Source organism: Magnolia sinica, chromosome 5 (assembly GCF_029962835.1).
Source record: "Magnolia sinica isolate HGM2019 chromosome 5, MsV1, whole genome shotgun sequence".
Classification (NCBI taxonomy): Eukaryota; Viridiplantae; Streptophyta; class Magnoliopsida; order Magnoliales; family Magnoliaceae; genus Magnolia; species Magnolia sinica.
The window spans coordinates 56,764,869-56,771,321 of NC_080577.1; positions in this window are offsets into that span (position 1 = coordinate 56,764,869).

Consider the following 6,453-nt stretch of genomic DNA (forward strand, 5'->3'; position numbering starts at 1 on the left):
ATAAATCAGGGTGGGCCTCCCATGGCCCTGAAACAATGAGTGGGCCATGTGAGTAACACATACATCATAGTGGGCCCAAAGAAAATACAAAATGGTGGACAAAGTGGGTAAACATATACATCATGATGGGCCTCATAAGGTAGCCCATTGCGTAGAGAAATGGATGGGTAGTGTTCACATAACACACACATGATGGTGGGCCTCATGGGGCAGCTCATGGCCCAAAAAAAAGGATATATGAACAGTGTGTATATAATACACACAACTTGATGAGGTCTGGGACTTAAAATTACGTCAATCGGTGGCTTGTGTGGGCCACACCATGCACAATAGTTGAGAGGTTTACCCTTCATTAAAACATTCATAAACATTTGATGGGCCCACCAAGCCGTGGATCACAAATCCAGTCCATCCATTATGTGTGCCCTACTTGGTTAAGGGGGCAAACCAAGTTTCAAATGCATCCAAATTTCAGATGGACTGTAGCAAGTGCTTTTATATGACTTAGCATGTCTTCACATGATTAAGATGGTGTGGGCCACTTGAGTTCTGTGTACGGCCTATTTTGGAGTAGCCCATTATCTAGAGGGGACCCATCAAATGCATGGTGTAGATGCTCGACATACATCACGGTGGGACCTATGGTGGGACCCACTATCCCTAACAATGTCCAAGCAGTAGGACGCTGCTTGTTGTAGCGTCTGTAGTAGTGCTAAGTTGGTACTTAATCATGCTTTATATGTGTGTGTCTCTCTCTGTGTGTGTGTGTGCGGGGGCACCCTGCCCCCAGCCAGTTGGTTTCTTGGGCTCGTGATAGGCCTAACAAGCCCAATATTCGTAGTGTTTAAATATATAGAAACATCACAGCAGGCCCTAACAGTTTATATCACCCATAACCACTGCTTTCTACAATATGGCCCGCTGGAGATTCGGTTTGGCTTCATTTTTCGGCTCAACACCTAAAATGAGCTAGGAAATTAGATGGATGGTGTGGATCAAATACATATAACATGGGGGGGGGGGGGCATTGTGGTCCCACAGCCCCTCTCTACTAAAACGCTGGGACGCTAGCAGCAACATCTACCAAATGCTTGGCCTCCTGGTTACACACCACCAACACTCACGCTGTAGTGGGATTTCACCACCTATGTAGGCCCACTTGATGGACGGCATGGATGGTCCACTGGATGGACAGCGTGGAGGGTCCACTGCATGGACAGCGTGGGTAAAATACATACCACAAGGTGGGCCATCATACAAGGGAAAAAGAGAGAAAGAGAGAGAGAGGGGAGAGAGAGAATCATGTGGTGGAGGGAGCTCCGCCACTATGAGCTCCCTTGCCATACAATACATACATCAAGATAGGTCCCAACGCATGTGGGCCCTCGAATCAGCAACTCAAGGTGGGGATATCATCCCCACCATAAGATCAAGGGTCTAAATGACCTCTACATGTAGGCTATCAAATAAACATCATGGTGGGGTCCATGGAGAATGGTCCCATCATGGAATAAACATATGTATCATGGTGGGCCATCGACCATACCTAGGGTCCAAAATGGGATCTCTACCATCAACCGGTAGGCCCCACTTGTCCCATGCACTGAAATCAAGATCTAAACCTAAGATCACCCACCGTTGGATCTTCTTCTTGGTTCTTTGGAATGCTTAGCTCCTAGGCTTCTTCTTTGATAGAGGATGATGAAGATTGATGAAAGATTAGGGGTAGAAAGTGGGCCACACACTTGGATTCTCCTTGGAGCTTCTCTCCTTGGACGGTTCTCTCTCTTAGGTTGCTTGGGGAATGGGTAGAGAATGAGAGAGAGGGGGTGGCTGTTGTGTAAGGGAGATGGGATGGAGTGATGGGTGGAGTGACATGAGGGTTGACTTGGAGGTACGTTGCTTGTCTTGGGCAGAAAGAAAGCATGGGTTTGAAGTGATGGTGATGGGTCGTGTACTTGACTAGTTGATGTGAAAGGTGGGTAGAGATTATCTAGAATCTCTCAGAATTTGCAAAGCGCGGCATTTCCTCAAGATATACGCGGGCCCACAACTCCTAGCCTAGGTATCGCATCGGTGCGCAAGACACAGCACTGGAATCGCGGCGACGACGCGGTTACTAAGGTACAAGTTTCGAATCAAGTCAACTTAGATCTGTGAGATGCGACTTAGGATCACACACAAATGCTGTCTACAAGTCGCGGGTCGCCGAGATTCGATGGGGAGGATCGCGAAAGTCTAAAGAACGGTATGGACTAGGACACAGGCCTTACACGTGGGGAGCTCGACTCAAACTCTAGTAACATATTTTTGCATCTCACGACCAGTCGAGCAGGCCACTTGACCAGTCAAAGGTCGGTTTTATCCGATCGTGCTAGAAATTTGAAATTTTGTTAAAACTATGACCAGTCGAAGGAACCGTCTTTCAGCCTATAAATAGAGGTCTTTTCTCATTCTAAATAATTCAATTAAGCCCTATAAAGCTTCCACTCTGAGACAAAAGTCCCCGTCATTATCAAGCCATAGTCTGGCAATTTTAGATTATTTTTAATAGCTTATTTGCTTTGTTATTCTTTGATCTCTGCTTTGTAAATCTATTTTTTTTAAGGGAGTTTTTATTCTACCCTTTGAGATCCAAAGAATTCAAATAAGTAGCCCAAGGTTTGAGTTAATTTAAAATCTATTTAAAACCTAGAACCCTTGATTATATGTGTTGAACATTGAACATCTACATCAATCAAAGTGGTTCATCGGCTACATTAAGCAGCATCTTCAAGACGAAGATAAGTATTTGTTATTTGGTTATTTGGTTTTGTTTGAGATTAGCCAGAAAAATCTCTGTATTGGTTTTGACTAAGATCAGCCAGAAAATCTCAGCGCGGGGTTTTGCGCGGGGTTTTCATTGTGTAAGCCCAATTGAAAACACAACTGTATAGGTTTTAAGGTGAACCTGAGAAAACCTTGTTTCATAGTGAACGCCAATATCACGTGGGTTATGATTATTGGGAGTGGAGTAGGTGTGGCAGTTTGAGAATAGTTAGTGTACACATTAAACCACTATATATCTTGGTGTTTGAGGTGGATAATGATGTATGTGATAGATCTGTGCTGAATGTTTGTTATTCTTTCTTTCATGTATATATGGTGAATGATTGTAATAGATAGCTTTCATTATTTGCCTCTTGTTTTAGTTTATGATCTTGATCCTTACTGAGTTCAAGAAATTAGGTTGTCCTACTAAACATTTATTTTTAGTGTAAGGTTGTCCTTTGAACAAAGGTTTGAATCGATTAAGATATGCATTTAATTCAGTTATTTATTATTTATGTTCTGTATTTTTTTAAATTTTGGCATAGTCTTATTCCCCCCCCCCCCCCCCCTCAGGACTGAGAGCTCACCCTTTTCAAGTGGTATCCGAGCTAAGTTGCTCATTTTCTTATATTAATTTCCTTGAGCTTATTGATCTAGTGCTTTCATTATGTCAAATTTTGATAGCCTGTTTATTACTAGGCCTCCACCATTTGATGGCTCAAACTATGCTTATTGGAAAGCCGGAATGAGGATTTTCTTGAAATCCATTGATGAAAATGTGTGGCAAGCCACGGTGACCAAATGGAAACCACCAGTGTCTGAGGTTTTAGGGAGTAATGGAACCAAGTCCATTAAAGAATCGTCTTATTATTTATGAACCACACCTTAGAAAAATGAAATTAGTGCAAATGCTAAGGCTTTAAATGCAATTACATGTGCTCTATCACCTAATGAATTCAAAAGAATCATTTCATGTGATACAATAAAACAAGCCTGGGACATTCTTGAAATGACTCACAAAGGAACGACTATTGTTAAAAAGTCTAAAGTTTAGATCCTCACTACTAAGTTTGAGAAAATTCGTATGAAAGAAAATGAGTCTTTCATGGACTTTTATACAAAAACTAAATGACATAGTCAATTCTATGTGGGGTCTAGGAGATGGGATCCTAGAAAGCAAAGTCTGTGCTAAGATACTGCGATCACTTCCTTAGAGGTTTAATTCCAAAGTTACTGCCATTCAGGAATTGAGAGGCACAGATTAAATGAAGGTTGAGGAGTTAGTTCGTTCACTTCAAACCTATGAGTTAAATTTTAAAACTCCTAAAGGTAAGTCCATAGCTCTTAAATCATCCAAACCTATTTCAAAAGATAGTGATGTTAATTCTGATTTTGAAAACTCAGAGGATGATATGGCTTTACTTGCTAAAAAGATTTAAAGAATTTTTAAAAGTAAGAAAAGAGTAGATTTTCAAAAACCTTTTGAGAAGAGAAAAGGAAAATCTAAAAATTGAAAATCTTTAAAAGACAGTCAGTGTTTTAATTGCCAAGAATAGGGCATTTGGCAAATAAGTGTCCAAAAATGGACAAACCAAAAAGAAGAGGCATGCTAGCCACTTGGGATGAATCATCCAGCTCTGAAGTTTCTTTTAAGTCGGATGAATCAGAACCAGAAAGTTCAAATGAAATAAAGGCTCTAATGACTATAGCCAGAGTCACTTCCTCAGATAGTTACAATTCATCTGACTATGAAAATCGCAGGAGTGACCTTGAAAATGAAAATGAAGAAGAACTTCGGGATGCCTATAATGCCCTATACAGGGAAAGTTGTAAGATTGCTGCTAAGTTAAAACTTCAAAAAGAAATTTTTCTTTAAATTAAAACGAGAACTTCAAAATTCTGTTTTAGAAAAATCTCATCTTTCTGATTATTATGAAAAAGCTATCCGCTCTTCTTTTCGTTATCTCATGTGCATTACATGCTCATATCTTTTACATTGAGGACAATGTAGGTTTTAAGTTAGGGTGTGGATTAGGTAAAATAATCAGTGTTTTCTTAGTTTTGAGCAAAAATTGTGAAAATTTTTAAATTTTCAAGCTAAAAACATGTTTGGGAAATGATAATTTGTGGAATTAAGAATGCTTTGAGTATGATGATAAGACAAGAGATTGAATTTAAAATTGTTGGAGTTTGATCAACTGAGTATGACTATCGCTTAAGTTCTTTCATTTAATCGATTAAAAGGAAGTTTGGATATCATGTTAATCTAAGTCATAAGACACATTCAAAATGTTTTCTGTGAATTGTACTAGAATTTCTCATTGTTAGTATGTATATAATTGAAAGATATTGAGAATTAAGTCTGGAAAATTTTATCCACCTTAAAAAAATGAAAAGAACCAGTTAAAAAACATAGAGATCGACAAAAAGGTCATGTATGATGAAAAGACTGGAAAGGAAGGAAAAAATCGAAAAGGAATGAATAAATAAAAGGGACCTTTGATATGATAAAGAATGAAAAAGTGATAAGTTCGAATCAGTACTTAATTATTCAATAAAACTTGAGGTGATGAGCATGACTAACATTATGAAATAGTAGTATGTTATGAAAGGTAAATAGAATTCACTAAGCACATTGGAAAAACTTGATATATGAACTTATGCTCTTAAATGTTTGATAAAGAACCTATTTAATCAATTGCTCGTGTGATTTGACTCTAGGTTTTCAAATTTTCACTCTCGCTTCTTGGATTATACTCATTCATACTTGATTGCACAAAAAATTATTTTCTGAATGTGATTTGAACATTGAGAATTGAGGATTTCTTCACGCATGTTTTGCTCGGGACTAGCAAAATGCTGGTTGGGGGTGTGTTAAGTGTGAAATATTGCATATTTTCTCCTATTTATACCTTGGTTTTATAAACATAATAGTGCTTAATTGATCTAATTATGCATGTTTTCTTGTGCGAGGTGATTTCGAGAGCTTAAGGTGAAATTGATGTCAAAGAAAGATTTATGCTCAAAAGATTACTAAATGAAGATTTAGAGATTTGAAAGTTATTAATAAAGAATTCATATGTCAAAGTTCTAAGGAAACCAAGTGAGAAATGAAGAGAATCGAAGATTTGAAGTGAAGAAAAAGAAAAGGAATCCTAAAAATTGTCCTAAAAGAACATATTCCTAAAAATTGTACTGAAAAAACATATTCTGAAACTTCGAGTCTAAAAAATGAAAGTTCTGGAAGTCTATTTTGGGAAACTGTCCAAAGTGCGCAAATTTGAGGCGGTTTCTTAAATTTTCCAACTTGGTGCGAAAGTTGGAGTTCCACAACTATAAATAGGACTCCCTAGGATGCTCCAAAACATCTTCTAAGGTTTGGAAAGGTCTCAAGGAGCATAGTACAAGGGTGAAGCAGCCGCCAAAGAGTTTTTCTTCTTTCCTAGTTTATTTTTCATGCTTTGTTTAAGAGATTTGGTTTCAATCATGTCTATGGTTGGCTAAACCTTTTAACTGGGGTTAAGAGGTGAAGCTTGTAGCATATTTGGATGTTTATTTTACTTTGATTCTTATTCTTATTGGACCTCATTGATTTCTAGTTTGATATTAAGGGAATATTTTCAGTTTTCTATAATTTATTGT